Source organism: Cyanistes caeruleus, chromosome 1, assembly GCF_971803275.1.
Source record: "Cyanistes caeruleus chromosome 1, bCyaCae1.hap1.1, whole genome shotgun sequence".
Lineage (NCBI taxonomy): Eukaryota > Metazoa > Chordata > Aves > Passeriformes > Paridae > Cyanistes > Cyanistes caeruleus.
The window spans coordinates 20,821,416-20,838,294 of NC_141701.1; positions in this window are offsets into that span (position 1 = coordinate 20,821,416).

Genomic DNA, 16,879 nt, shown 5'->3' on the forward strand with positions numbered 1-16,879 from the left:
CATGGGTTTAGCACTCCTTTCAGCTGAGGCCAAGAAGAGGTTTCAAATGACTGGTGTAAATGGACTAAAATTTCAGGGTAGCACATGCCTGGGAGGACATTCTCTTCTACCTAGCTAATTCCCAAAATATAATCAGCAGGCATCGGCTGAGCTGAGGGAGCCTCTCGCTTGTACCGTGCTTTACCCTGCTGGTTGACCTAGTTGCTGATGCAGGGAGTTACACACAAAGCCAAGCCTGTTAAGTGACTGCAGATTTCTTTGCACAAACAAGCAAACAAGAAATTAAAGAAAAGCTTCAGCAATGCTGATAAGCTTGTAGGGGCACTTAGGGCTTGTTTGTTTGGTTTGGGATTCAGTTTGGCCTTTCTTTGAACCCAGCTAAGATGGAAAGCTGTAGTAAGCTTCAGTGCAGCACACGAGGCCAGAGGAGGCCAGAGGCAGCTGCAGCTCCCTGGCCATTTGAGGCTTGCAAGAGCATACACAGCGTCAGTCCTGCTCTGTATGTCGCGTTCCCCAATGCCCTGGAAGTGTTTGCTCTGTCATGCTGGTGTCAAAGAGATAAAAGGAAAGATTGAAACCATCTGTGCTATAACACACCCTAGTCAAAGGTGTCACAGGGTTTCTGTGAGACGAGCAGCATCACTGACGTTTCCATGTCTGCCTACCCATGATTATCATATCACTGAACATGAAAGAGACTTTGAGGAACTTTGAAGGGGAATTGCAGTGGAAAAGTGTGTAGCAATTTGTGAACAGTTGCTTGGCAAGGACTACATCATCCTTAAAAGATCATTTAGCTGCTGTTTGAAATCCTTTTCACTCCTAAAAGCACACAAATAAATAAATGCAAATACGGTTTGTACTTGTAAAAACAAATACGTTTTAGGATTATATTTAAACACCATGTAAGTGTTCTGGGGTGGATTTAGAAATATTTTCCGCAATTTTAGAAAATTTTTTTCAATAATTAAATTTTGCTTTTAGTACCAGGCATTTAGTACCATGAAGTGTAGAAGATTATGGTAATATATGATGATGTTGGAGAAGTGAGGCTTGCTCCTGTAGGAAGCCCTTATCCCTGTAACACAGATATGCAAGAACTGTTTTTATGTTCTACTTTGAAAGGTTATTTGTGAACACTTTAAGAACTGAAGACAGGGTTTATGATGCACAGAGAGAAGACAGTTCATGGCTCGGTGGTGCTGCTGCTCAAAGAGCCAGGCACTTTACTGGGTCATTTTTCAGAATTTTTCATCAGAATTTCAGAGTATTTTCATCAGGTGTTTTTCTTATTTTTAATACATCTTCAGGCAGGGAGAAGTGACTTCATAATTTTGTTTTATTAAAAAGAAGGACCATGAATTTTCCTTCTCAGTTTTACTATATCTATGAGTATAGTAATGTGTATGCACTGTGGTACATGTAGAAGACTACAACTCATGGATAACATTCAGGGCTGTGATGCTTTAGATGTGTAACTGCAGTAAGACAGAGGCAAAATGAAGCTGATCTACATATAAAATATTCTTTTAATGAAAGACCACATGAAGGTAGACAGATCTTGCTGTTACGGCTACATTTTTAGGATCCTAAAGACAATCACAGACTCTTTCAGCAACATCTTTGTGAGATGTGAATGGTCTAGCAACCTACACTTAGTTCTTCCTACAAAAGATTCTAGCATGGATGAAACTGTGGAAAAAATCACATCACCAGCAGCACAAAGGAACACCCCAGAACTGCTTTTCGTTTCTAATATATTGCACTGCATAAACATTAATGGGCCATGGGTGTTAGAACCAAACCTTCTGAACCAGATCCAGCAGCCACAGATGTTACCATGGTAGTGTTTCCACCACTTGCAAGTGGTCCTCTTGAGCAGCTCCACCGTGTTGGCTCTTGTTCAGAGCCTGAGGCCTAAACTCAGTCCCACAGACCTTCTTTTCCTACACAGCTGATTACTGTCCTCTCCTACCCTTGTAACGCAATTGCACAACCACAGCTAAGGTTTGCACTCTCCATGACAGCGCTGTCAACAAAAGGTCTCTTTGCACGGTTTTTGGCTGAATGCTCAGAGATCTGTACTGCAGCAAGATCCCCAGGGCTGTGGTCACTGCCCAGGCCTGGCAGTGGGCAAGATGACTTTGTACAATGCTTTTAGATGTATGATTTACCTTTTAGTCTGCCCTTTGGTGGGAGTTGGATTTAATGATCTTCTTGCGTTCCTCCCAACTCAGAATATTGTGTGATTCTAAGTTTCTAGTGTTTTCTACTTTTCCCACTTCTTGATATGTGACTACAAGGATATTAGCGCAACTGTTTGGTGAAAACTTTTGAGATCACTGGCTGCAAGAAATAAGAATAGAAGAGGACTAGGCCCTTTTTTCTTAGCTTTTAATTGAACACAAAAAACCAAATAATGTTGCTCACTTACTATGCAATAGAAGAATCACCTGTCAGAGAAGGACAAAGAAGCTAATTTGCAAACTCAAGCTGTCCTTCAGTGCATGTTACTATGGCTGGTAGGATTTTTATAATCTTTCTCCACTACTATTGTCACTTTATCCTGCCATGGAATTCTTACTCAGCTGAAAGTGTTAGTAACTGATGAATGGCCTGCTAGAGCCTGGATGTGAGCTGCTGTGTACTGGATGAGTACAAGGTGCCAGGAGTAGCAGCTGGCCAAGGGCTGGCAGTAGGAAGAGGTGTCCCTCCATCTGTAAAGAAAATCCTAAGTCATAAATGAATCAAACTAGAACTATCACACTATCTTATACAATGTTTTTAGAAGGACATTTGTTCTAATATATTGTGAACCTGGAAGTCTCTTTTTCTCTCCTCCCACTCCCCTGAAGATATGTATTAAAACATAAAAAAATTGTGGCTGCTTGTACTTTTTATATTTGCAGAATTAATTTCTAAAGCAGAGTGATTCTCCTTATTGCAAGATCTAACTAGAGGGTACTTAACTTTGCACCTCCAGTGATGAAACAGGCACTGTTTGATTTATGGGAGTAGGCAACTGCAGGGTTTAGGTTTCTTCCTAACAGCTCAGTAGCTGCATTACAAAAGACCATCACTTATACTATCCATGTTTCCATGGTCTAAATATCACCAAAGCATGTAGAGCACAAGCATCTGGGCCTAACAGTGTCAGAGAAACTCCTTTGTCTCACTGTTTGCAATGCATAAGAAAAGCCCAGTCATGGTAAAATGCTCATTGCTGCAAATTACGTTTTAAGCACAATTGACATTCCAAGCTCAAATCTGGAAAAAAATTCAAGGAAGGATTCCTGTCCAGGTGTTCTTTTAATTAATTAATTAATTAATTCTTTGTGCATCATCGTAGCCATTAAGTCCTTAGTTATTAGTGTATGAAATTGTGATTACCCCATTGTGAACCGAAGTACTGTTTCCACACAGGATAGAGGATTGAGATGATACTCACTATCATATTGGTACTGATTGTGGATAGCACTGAAGTAGCTTTAATTAAATTAACCCCTTCAGGAAACAGGTATTGGTCACTGAACTTACCAAAATGAGTTATTTCTTCAGGATTTATTTGAAACCTGATGGCTTGCAAGAGATAAAGCTGAAATATAAGACAAGTGTATCTATAACTAACTCCATATATCTGAAGTATAGTTTGACCTTGGGCTTCTATTATATCTGGAGTTGTTATGGCAAGTTTGAGGGATGCATGGCCTTCTGGGCCAAATCCTATTTTAATAACGCTGGTGTATCTGAAACTTCTGTAAAATCACTCTGCTGAAATTGGGCAACTAGGGTCACCTATGCCTGAGTATGATCTCTCATTTTAGTAGCACAGTTATTCCCACTAAATCTATTTGCAGCCTTTCCTGGCTGATACTTTTCTCCCAGTGAGCTGTAACTCTCACCTTACTAAAGGAATAGATCTGTGTTTTCAGAGGTCTGGACAGCTTATATGCCATGTTTAGAACTTCTTAACTTAAATCATTGCAAAAGAGAAATTTAAATGTTTCTAGTGTCATCACATCTAACTGTAATTTCAGGGTTACTTTGATCTTTCCCAGCCTCCCAAAATACAATGTAATAGCTTGAAACTTGGTGTGCTTCTTTCCAAAGAGCCTTCCTGGTGATGAGAGGATATGAATGACTGCTAATGCATTTTCTACTTAATATTTTATCTCCTAAAAAACTGCTTATAATTTGGCTGATTTTGCAATTACTGCAGTGGATACTAAACACTGGGGAATGGGGGTGTATTATTATTTAAATCATGTTATTTTGAATAGCGTACCAACAAATCAGATTTCAAGCATATTCCTGACAAGGAGCCTCTGTAACTAGTAGCTCCCTGTCTCACAGCTTAGTTGCTTCAGTTGATGCTGTGACTGCCCTTCCAGTGACACTTTCAGAGTCAAGCACATTAATGCAGCTTTAATTAATGATATAGTTACTCTACCAAAACACAAGCCTCACTGTATCAACCAGATAATTCTTTGTGGGCATTTGTATTTATGTTTTCACCCACAACCCAAAATCACTTACCTTTAATAAAGTTTGTTGCTTTATCTCTTTGTATCATGCCCTGTACAAGCCTTTCAAAATTTATTCCTCACAGGTTTAGAAGTCATCACATCTACTGTATTATTAAGAAAACCTGAACTTCTTTTCTGGGGTTTGGGTTGAATTTTTCATTTTTATCTTCCCCTGCAGCTTCTTTGGAATATCAGGTTTCTGATCTGCCTGCAAACCCCAAGCAGTTAAATACTACTTGGGGAAGCTTTTCTACTTAAGGGCATGATTTCAGGTTGCTTGTTATGACAGCCTGGCAGTACCAGTTGTTATCTGGCATGGGTAAGTATTTAACTTTGTATTTTCATTGGAATCACACTCATTTATTCTCCGTTTGGTGAGTACTGGAAGTTTAACATGTCATTTACATTCTCTGTGGTATTTTGAAAAATATCAGCCGAATCATTATAACACAAGGAAAATAGGTGCCTCCCAAATTTGTCTCCAGTTTTCTTCCTCTTAGGGCATGCAAACTATGTGAAAACTTCATTTTTGGCTTGGCACAAAAGCAATTCCACGTAGAGCTGAACATTAGTGAAAACTAATTACACCATCCTCAGCTTCCCAGCAGTGAGAGAAAAGAGGAGCTATCAGAGGAGGATGAGCCAAGAGAATGACCTGGTTTTCCAACACTGTGCACAGAGAGACATAAGCCGTGGCTGATGAGGAATGCTAATGGTATCATGCAGCTGGCATCTCGTGCTAAAGCAAGCAGCCGCAGTGACAGCTTGGTACTGCCTTCAGAAGAAATCAGAGCCTGTCTTGCAGGAAGCAGAGCTGCCTGCTTTCTCATCAGTGTACTGAGGGATTTCACTGAAGCTCTTTATTATTACCTTTATTTTATACTTCACTCATGGGGTCATTAAGCATGCCATGTGAATGTGTGATTTAGATCTCCCCTTTGGGGCTCTGGTGAATGGTAATGGTGCATGAACTGCATGGCTTTGTGGTGTCGTTGTCCCCTAGAAGCTGATCTAAAGTGTGGTAGGAGGAGACAATTTGCCCCATGGACAGCAGCAGTAACCATGTCTGCTTCCCACAATTTGTGCAGAAATCCTATCTCACCTCATCCCATCCTTGTCTCCCTCCTTTGCCACAGTCCCAGATTCCCTCCATGTCTCCTAACACCCCTTGCCCCCAGTAGCCTGCCAAGGACTGGCCAGGGAGCAGACAGTGTATGCTGAGGCTGGTCCAAGCCAGTGCTCTTTAGCTAAACAGAACAGATGATCACTGAGCTCCTGCTGATACCTAATCCTGGTGCAAGCAGCAATCGGCTGCAGGAGAAGTGATGAGCAGAATGTGTTTTACCCAATGCCTGCCCCCCAAAAGGACTCTATTTGCTAAATAAATTCTTTTTACTTGGAAGAAAAAGCTGAAGACAAAACCTTTTGCAGACGCATCATTTTAACATGACTCCCTAAAAAAAGATGAGTACTGCCCTGGAGAAATGCAGAGACTTTGTAGTGCTAAAATCACAGAACCGTATCTGACCAGAGCTGAAAGTGGAGCAAGTATGATGAACTGCCCTTGCTGCAATGATAGACTGCTACTATTGGTGTCTGCAGCTTTCCTCAAACTGAAAAAAAATGCAGCTCTCTGCCACTTTCTGATATTTCTGTTGGAAAGCCAAAGTTTAGAAGGTATGTATCATCTGTCAAAAATCTTGCTAAGTGCAGGGGTGATAAGTACATACTATGGAGTGCAGGGGCAGAGTTAAGCAGAGCTTGCAGCTTCAGGCAGCCCTAGGCCAGTCATGCAGAATATGTGGAAGTCTCATCTACCTAGATGGAGATCCTCAAGGGAAATGTTATCCCAGACAGAATGTTGGCAGGAGACGGGATATTCTGGATGATGGGAATATACTTCTGATCGATCAGAGTTTAGAGAACAGACAGTTTACTGAGAAAATAATGAGGCAGAGCCCTAAAGTAAAGGCCACCAAACACAGCAGTGTATTAACTGTGGTCCTGCAAGTGGAATTTCCCAAGTCAAATCTCTCTGTTGCAGCTGTTTTTATTCAAGATGAAGATGAAGATTCTTTCATTCAGTTCAAGATGCAAATTAAAAAGAAGTGTTCTAGACATTCAAATCATCCTTCCAATTTTGCTGTCCGTACAATGTCTTCATAAATTTTATGACATTTAGGATTTATAAAGACATTGTATGGAGAGCAAAATTGGAAGAATGATATGAATGTCTAGAGCACTTATTTTTCTCCTAAGGAAAAATTCTAAGATGCCATTTTCATTTCTACATAGTCCTTGGCAGAAGGGGCAGGCAATCCATGATTGTTAATTTATAAGATTTTAGAGAGACCAGTGTGATATCTGTGGTGTTTTTAAGTGTTCATTGTGAAACACTGGTGTTGCTGCTGGACATGAAATGAGTCACATGGACACAGCTCGAGGTGTGGTGAAGGAAGGAGAGAACTTTACCCTTTCTCCCAGAATTTATAGGTTTCTGACTACAGCCAGGGATTGAACAGTCAGGTTAACACCTTCGGAACCGCACTGGCCGTGAGAGATGTCCATCAAAAGACGTGTATCAGAAAGAATGTATACATATCTATGTTTACAGTTACTGTCCTGGGAAAGTCTTTAGAAACTATGTCAACAAGATTGAAAAACTGAGTTTTCAGGGCAACACACTGGTATATTTTCTAAGTTTCCTTTCAACCCTAGTGTCAACTCTTCCTATCATCTTCAGGGGGATTGAACGGTTGAGAAGAATAACTCCTGCACACAAGGAGGAAGAAGACATGGAGTTCAGAAAATGGGAGAAGGTACTAGAGTGAGAAAAAAATCTCTGAGGAATTAGGTAAATAGAAGGAAGAACATTAGGGAAATGGCAGAAGAGTGTAAGATTTAGGGATGTGCCTGGAGGGGCTGCAGCTAGGTGTGGAAGGAAGGGAGGAAGAACAGGAGGTGTTTGGGAGGGGGCAGACAAATGTGTGCAGGGTGACTGGGGCAGAGCAACCTGGCATAGGCCTGGCTTGCTGTTATTGAGGTAACCACAGAAGGAGGAGTTAATTGCCCGTTTCTGTAAGCCCTCATTATTCATGTTATGAATAAGAATTTATAAATAGGAATTTTCTGTAACAACAACCAGAATTTGCTGCCTGCATTATTTTGAAACATTCAGTAAAATAAATCAAGATGGGACAGACCTGCCTTTTGATAATAGGAGGAAATTTGAATATAAGTGTGTTGTGGTTTGACACTGGCCAAATCCCAGGCACCCACAAAAGCTGCTCACTCACCCTCCCATGCTACAGATGGACAGAGGAGAGGAAAATTTAACAGAGGGTTCATGTGTTGAGATAAGGACCAGGAGAAAACAGTCAGAGAGAAAAACAGGCTCAGCTTAGTGATACAAAGTGAGTTTATTACTAACAAAATCATAAGTGGCAAATGACAAGTAAAATAAGCCCTTAAAAACACCTTTTCTTCCCCCAACACTGCTCTCCTTCCCACCGACAACTCAGGAAGACAGGGCATGAGGGTTTTGGTCAGTTCATCACCTAAGGTTTTCTTTCACTGCTCAGGGAGAGAAGTTGTTCCCCTGTGAAACCATGGGGTCCCTTCCCACAGGAGACAGTTCTCCACGAACCTCTCCAACATGGATCCAATCTCATGAGCAGCAGTACTCCCAAAACTGCTGCAATGTGAGTCCCTCCCACAGGCACACAGCCCTCCCAAAACTGCTGCAGCATGGGTCACTCTTCCACGAGGTGCAGCCCTCCAAGGACAGGCTGCTCCAGCATGGAAGCAGGGCCCTCTGTCTCTGTTTGGGTCTCCCACTGGATCACAGCCTCCTCCAGGCCTCCACCCACTCCATCATGGGCACCTCTTGAATGTGCTGTGGGTGGATCTCTGCATCCCTCATGGATCCCTGGGCTGCAGGGGCACAGCTGCTTCACCATGGTCTCACCACTGGCTGAGAGGAATCTCAGCTCTGGCTCCTCCTCCCCCTCCTCCTCCACCGACCTTGGTGTCACCATGTTGTTTCCCTCACATGTTCTCACCTCTTCTTCTTCTCTCTGGCTGGAATTAGATCTGCACCCCACACCTTTGTTTTGATTTCTTCTTAAACCTGTTATCGCAGAGGAATTGCCATAATTTCTAATTGGCCCAGCCTTGGCCACTGCCACATCCATCTTCAGAGCCATCAGGGATTGGCTTTGCTGGACATGGGGGAAGCTTCCAGCAGCTTCTCACAGAAGCCTCCTCTGTGGCTGCCCTGCTACCAAAACCAGGCCATGTGAAACCAACACAAAGTGAAAAGTTAGGAAATCGCTTTTGTCTTCTGAAGTACTACACTCTCTTCATTAATTTTTTCAATTATCATGGTAAGCTCATAATAAATTTCTGGAGGGAAATAAAAAGTAATAATTGTCTTGTTAACAATTAGAAGATGCATTATGTTAAAAAGAACACTTAAATTTGAACATTTTTCTTAAGATTAAATATCCATTAAGTGACTGCAAATCACTAAGAGGCAGCATAATTATTTTTTTATTTGTGCAATTATGAGAAATATATACAAAACTCTTCCAATTTAGGATTTTATGACTTGAGCATTGACAAGGATTTATTAGCTGAAACTCATTCATGGAATCACTTTTTTCCTAGTCTTTAGTATCTAATTTTGAAACTTATCAGTTTGCCATGGTTTAAGATACTTGTTAAATGCAAGAGCATAACCATCAGCTTTGGATAATAAATGGTCTGTTGTAAGAAATAATTTAGCATATCATCAAAGCAAATAGTAGAACTAATTGCATTCCATTTATCATTGACCGTGTCAAATCTGGTGCGGTATTTAAAAGCAAACTTTTTCTGAGAATTAAATGGGAGTCATTGACACTGATTACACTTATGATTGCGTTTACATGTAGTAAAACCTCAGAAACACACTCCATAGTTATTATTATAATCATTCATTTAAACTCCACTGCTTTACAGAGAATGGTAAGCATGCCTTTGGTTTCTCACAATGAACCTAAGCCCAAGGCCCTGCTCCATAACTAACAACATATTAGGATGTTCTGAGTAAAGGGCCATCTGGGAGATGGTAACCTTAAATTCACGTTGCTTTGGGCATTTTTTTCCCATGATGGATGACATAGGGGCAGCCATCTCTCCTCCCAGCTCTTGTGGCACCTGAGCTGATAATCCAACTCAGCCATGGGACTAAAGCAGCTTCCCAGATGTTGTGTTGGGTCTCTGCCCCACATTTCCCATCAGGAGAGAAGAGAGGAAACGAATTCTAAATCATGCAAGAAAATGATACATGACAAGAAAGTTGATCGTGGCTTTTTTGATTGTTTTAATTTCAACATGCAACAGCAATTATCTGCCCCTTTGGAAAACTGCATCTAATAAAACGAAACAAATCCCAGTCCAAGAGCACCAGGCAAAGTTAATAGCCTGAGTCTAGTTTTGGTGGTATTTTTCATGAACAGATGCAGAGTAAGTAAGCAGGAAGCATCCATTGCAGTGTGCTTACAGGTACCAGTAATAGCTCCTTAAATCAGACCATCTCCCTGCTCCTTGCAGTGGTTGAGCTTGCAGTTCTCTGTCCCCTGGCCTGGGAGCTCTCTGCAGGGAGGTAAAAAGCAGAGGTACAGACGATGCAGAACACCATAGCAGGGAGAGGGCCAGGAGCCCTGAGGACTGCCTGGGGCTTAAGGCTCAGCTCAGCTCAGCTCAGCTCAGCTCAGCAGCTCTTTGGTCTTCCTGCTCTGCAGATACCCAATGGGGCCCTGGCTACACCCCCTGTGTCCTGGGGCTTCCTGGCTGGAGTGACTCCATTGTCCTGCATAAAGTCCTCCTTGGGGTCTTTCCCTGGGGCCTGGGAGATGTTAAAAATAGGTGAGGTCTTCTGGCTTTGCACTTCTGGTTTGAGTGTGCACTAAAGGCTGTTCACTCTTGCTGATGAAACAGGGCAGGACAAAGGGCATCAAACACAAGACACTGCTCTAGGCTTATCTGGTGCTCACTTCAAGTTCAGTTTTCACTCACATTTCTATCTGGTCAGATTTGGAAGGTACTGAGTACTTTGACCAGCTGCACGGAAACGGAGTGTAACAAAAATAACCCGGTCCTGTTTGCCTTGCTTTGCTAACTTTCCTGCTGCTTCTGCAAATTTGGCTGGAAATAGCGAAGCAGGGAGAGAGCATTGACACAGTACCCTGAACAGATGATGCCCATAGCTACTGTTTCACCTCCAACAATGTATCTGAGCCAGGACATAGCTCCACATTCTTGAGTGAAATTCTTCTCCAGTCTTGAACAAGATCAGGGATCATAATGGCAACAAAAGTAAAAAGGGGTTTCCTTCCCCGTTTTTGAGGACCACAGAAAGACTGAGGCTGGAAAACAAATTGCAAGGTAGAAATCTCAGCCTTAAGGCCCAGGCCCTAGAGAGAAAGAAAAGAAGGCACACAGACACAATTTCCTGAGGTGAAGATCAAATTCAGTTGAGTGCAATTAGGCACTCAAAAACATGGTGACAAACAACTTGTTTGAAGACCCTGAGTACCAACAGCATCACTCCTGCCATGGTCTGACAACCAAATGCACATGTCCACAGCCTGTTCCTTCCTATATGCAGGTCACACGGGTGTGACAGATCCTTCTGTATCTCTGAACTGTGTTAAAGAGATAACTGTTCCACGCTGGTCACTATTGCCAGCCTATCATCTGTGGGTCTTCTGGGTTTTTTTATGTGGAAGAAAAAATAATTATTTTTTTTAAAAGCCTTCAGCTTCTCAGGGCAAAATGTATATGTTACAGAAAATTGAAATGCAGAGGGACGTGAATAGTGCTACATGCTGCTCATCTTCCTCCAGCTAACATAACAGCTCTAATCATACAAGCAAAGTAAACAAGATTTACAGGATTTATATTAAATGGATCAATTTTTCTTTTCAAATGTGTTGTTACTTGCTTTTAAAGTAGCAAAGGAGTTTGCTAGAGTTTTGTGTAAGAGTCCTGCTCCTTTCATGCTAGTGGGAAAGGCTTCTGTGTTGACTTGTGGTTCTCTCAACCCCAAAATGTGTGAGACAACATTGTCAGTGAGAGAGAGAATGCAGGCACACATTTGGAGGCATCTCTGATGGCACTGGAGTGCAATCTCAAGAGACCACTTCCCTTCTTGCTGCTCTTGGATAACAAGGGGGGGATCATCACCACCTCTCGGAGCTGGGAGGGTGATGAAAGACATTGACAAGTAGAAAGTGCTTCTCCAGGGGTTAGCTGAAAATCTTTCTTTTGAAGTCTGTGAGTCTTCACTCTTGACAAAATGCCCTAGCAGCCTGGAAGCTCAGCAAAACTGGGGGCTATTAGGACATGCTGTTACTAGAAATCATGAACTGAACATGTGCATGTTCAGAAAGCTGAGACATGACTGTCAAGAACAACTAGCAAGCCAAGCAGCCTGAAAAATCTTAATCACTGCATAAAGCTAGGATCACATTTGAGGAAGACTACTTACACAAGAAGTACAGGGCTGAGAATAAACATCTGGCAACAAAAACTTCTTGCAAATGCAGCCAGTGACAACAGAGAGAGTATTCATTGCAAAAAAGGTTAATAAGAATCTCCCCATTCAGTAACCATCAGTCACAGCACATGATATGCATACTTTTAACCTCCTTGCATGGTACACAGACCACTTCATCCTGCTTTAGTGTTTGGACTGTTGTGTTTTAAAGATGATTTATCGCTGCTGACCAGTTCACTCTTCTGGGAACCAATGCCCCCTGTTTATCCACACAGGGGAATTCCATGCCACTTCTCCAGTTCAGAGATATTTGCAATGAGAAATTATAAATTCCACAGAGGCATAACCTTTGGTGTCCAGCCGACCCGTCAGGTATTAGTGATGATCCATTGCACATGGATAACAGGAACTGGAATGGATGTGATTAATACACAGCTCAATATCTATCACACAATGAACCCAAGTAATTCCTAACCTGATTTAAACTTGGGCACATTTCCTATGGTAAAAAAGTCTGTATCATGTTGCAGAGACTTAAAACTTTTAAGTTCTCTTTATCATTTAATGTGGAGTAGGCATGCAGGTGGCTAGACTCTCAAGTAATGCTCAAGGCTGAATATTCTCTTCAATAGTCCTTATTTAGTAGCTTGGATTGTGCTGGTTTTGGCTAGGGTAGAGTTCATTTTCTTCACCGTAGCTGGTAAAGGGCTATGATTTGGATTTCTGCTGAACACAGGGCTGCAAATATAGTGATGTTTTTGTTATTGCTGAGCAATGCTTACACAGAGCCAAGGACTTTTCTGCTTTTCATGCTGCCTTGCTGGCAGGGAGGCTGGGGGTGCATAGGAGATTGAGAGAAGACACAGCCAGGACAGGTGACCCAAACTAACCAAAGGGATAGTCCAGACCACATGACATCATGCTTAGTAAAAAAAGTGGGAGGAAGAAAGAGGGAGGCGGGCACATTTGGAGTGACAGCATTTGTCTTCCCAAGTAACTGTTACATCTGATGGAGCCTTGCTGTCCTGGACATGGCTGAACACCTGCCCGCCCCTGGGAAGCAGTGATTCATTCTTTTCTTGTTTTGCTTTGCTTGTGTGAGTGGCTTTTGCTTTACCTAGTAAACTGTTTTTATGTCAACCCAGGAGTTCTCCAGCTTTTTACTGTTCTGATTCTCTCCCAATGCCACTGGTGAGGGAGTGAGCAGTGGTGTGATATTTGGTTGCTGGCTGGTTCTTTTCCCTTAGTTTCTGCCCATCCAATAAAGGTTCTTTGGAGCTGATATCATTTTAGCACTGAACTGCAATCAGCTTATGCTAGATCACTGAATACGCCTAAACCGAGACTGACTTCTCTTGCTCTTTCCCTCTTTGTCTTTGTAAAACAACCCAAATTTAATTTTACTTACTTATGATGACTTTATGTAGTGCTTTGAGCTGATGTTTCCATTAACTTTGTGTAAACTACTTGTTGTGGATATGAGATCTAGTCTGTAACTAGTCTCCATAGGTATTACACTCCCCTGAAACCAATAAAGGTGGAACCTTATTTTTGTCCCAGTTGATTTGATCCAGAAAAATAGTCAGTAAATATAGGTGAAAGGTGACTGTCCCAGTGAGTTAAGGCAGAGACGTCTTTCCTCCCATCACCTCTGAGCTTTTAATAATTATGAATCATCCTCCAGCCGGTTATCAGCATTTCTGTCGACTGTCTGGAACAGTGATAGCTCCAAAGTATGCAGCAATAAAAAAGGTCTGAAGATCAGAGTATCAGTTGATACTACTACAAGGTCCTATTTATACAAGTTATTTTACTAAAAAGAGAGAGTACTGAAGTTCTAGTATTTCTTTGTCATTTTGGGTATGAGGGATCCAGAACTATCACAGCCTTAATTTTCTTTTTCTCATGCCTCTTCCCTTTGTACAGGCATTCCTGCCCTGAGCAGCTCAGATGAAAATGCACTTTGGACTGATTCTTTCCTCCCACCCCGAGAGCTGAGTGCTCCAGCTGGATGCCTTCAGATTTTTAGCTATACCCCATGTCAACTATACTGAGTGCCACTACATGTAAAAGGAGATGGAACAGGGAACATGCTCTCAAGTCCAAGCACTCAGAAATTGAAGCAACCTTTTCCCTACTTTGAAAGGTGGATTGTTATTTATATTTGTCTTCTGTTGCACTGAGTTTGCAGTTGCTAGGAACATTTTATTCTCAATGGAAGATGAAATTCCTGCGTAATCACATAATTCCTGCACCTGAGGCTTTAAGAAAAAACACTGACCACTGCAGAAGTTGGCAGCAGTGGGGGAAGAGGAAGAGGAGATGGAGGAGGAAATAATCTCATTTTCTCACTATAGGAGTGGAATCCGACCCCAATGCTGATGAGTAGCGATAGAGGGTGCATCTGAGAGGAAGAGGAAATGGGAGAACCAGAGGAGAAAAGAGCCCTTAGAAATACATCCTTAAGAGAAGGAAATACTTGGGATTAGCAAGGAGAGTCATCAGGCTGTGCAGCTCTCAGACATCTGCCCAAACCAATCTGGAGCTCCTGGCCACCAGGGTTATTAGTGAGTGCCTCATTAGTGAGTATTTTTTGCACTGCAAAACATGAGGTGGGGAAGGATGTCCTTCCTGCTCCGGTTTATCTGTGTCATAGGGATAACACCTGATTTTGTCTACATCCAACTGTGAACTATACTGAAAAGAAAGTCTGGAGGCAAAAAAACCCTCAAAATGTGGTAGAAATACCGCACAGTTGGAAGTAAGGGGAACTCAGAGTTGGAGTTGCATTTTGTGCTTTGCTGACTTTCTATCTTTGGAGCAGAAAATGTAAATTTTTACTCTACTAATATATGAAATGTGGAGATGGAGCCATACAATTTTAGGAATCCAAGTATTAAGACTGAGTGCAGATAAATGAGGCAGAAGGAAATTTTATGTAAGCTTTTTATATATTTTGCCACTCCAGACAAAACAGGACTGCTAATATAAATATATATACATTGAGCTGTGGCATCAGTTTTCTAGTTCTACATTAATATCACCTGTGGTAGCAGAAACACTGTATAAAGCATTCACCCATTTTTTTCTCATTTTGTATAAAGTGACTACACAGTTCAGTCTTGTACTCTTTCTAATAGTGTGCCACTCTATTTTTTCCAGCAGATTTGAGAGGATGAAGTTTATGTTTCTGTTTTCAAGTGCTGCTTCCTTCACGAGCAGGAAATCCTCTCTCCCTCCATGCATTTTTAAAATAGTTGACAGATCCCCCAATTAATTGCATATCAAACTGAAGTTCTTTTTCCTGTCCTACGTGACTATACACTCCTCTTAAATAGTCCATCTGTTTTCTTACTCCTAATAAGAATATTAAAAACATCCCCTACCTACCAAAACAAAAACTCTCCTGGGAAACATGAATGTGGCAGTAACATGTGCCAGTGAGATCACTTATATATCACTGGGATATCTTTAAGTATTACCAACAGGAGACCTCTAAGAACATATATAAAATACATAGTAACATCCCCAAATTAGTGAAGTCCTTTTCCTAGTTTATATCCCTTCCTAAGATGTGTTTTGAAAAATATACCTTCTTAATGAATACAGCTTTCTGAATTGTTCTTCTGTATATACCACTATAACCTTTGTCCTCCCCTCTATCCCTTCCTCCTTTCTTTGCCTGTTAATGATTCACAACCTCTGTGCCATAACCAAGCTCTGCCTAAATTTCTCTTCCTATCTCTCTATAGCTTTTTCTGGTTTAGGTTTATTGTTTGGTTGGTTCTGTTTGTTTGTTTTTGGGTTTAGTTTAGGTTTGTTTTAATATACTCTGATCCCTCTTCCTGCACTTGCATTCTGGAATGGGAACTCAAAATACAGGTAAGTCACTGATACACAGAACACACCTGAAAAAACAGTGGTGTAAACTATAAACTTGAATTTTTGGTCTTCAATACAGGGTTTGTTGCAAGTGTACGTAAGAGGTTTTCTGATTTCCTAATCAATGTACCTGCTTTTACTAACTTTATCCATAACCTACTAGTGCTGTTATCACAAAAAAAGGAGACATGATAATGAGACTGCATATATTTCTCAGTTCATTTCCTCCTCATTTAACATTATTTGCAAAAGAGAACATGGTAAGAGATGAAAAGAATAAACAAACTCCATCTCTATGTGCTGTGGAGCCTCAGTCCCATTCTTTTTCTGAAGAGATGACAAGTGTGTATCTATACCCTCCTTTTCTAAATTCTCTCTGCTATAAAGTTAAACAAACCAAAATTTGCTTTGGAAAAAAAAAATGCAAATTGTACTAACATACCATTTAAAATAAATGTGCCCTGAGAGGAAGAAGTGCTTTCCAGAACAAGTATATCTTTTGGTGGGTTTCAGTAAACTGCATAACTATATATTTTAGTGTCTGGAAAGAATTGTGATTGCTGGAATTAATTTTTTTAAAAGCAGCCCTGTGTGGTTTAGTAAAATTGACATGGCAGAGCCAGGCTGGTAGATAAGGGTTCATTCACAGTTCCACCATGAAAGTTTTGTGACTTTTAACTGAGTCATCTCATCTCCTAGTGGCTCTTTTCCCATTGCAGTTGAGCATTGCAACCTCATAAGGCTGTTATGAAAGAGCTAAAGGCTTTGAGGTGCGCTGAAGATGTCCCAGAGCTTCAGTGAAACTCTGTGTGAATTATATGGGTCAGCTAAAGCCTTCCATTCATGTATTTACTTACAGGATTCTTGAAGGCCTGAAATTGCTGGGAGACTGAGGCTGCCAGCTATGCAATGTAATTAGTTTCCTCTG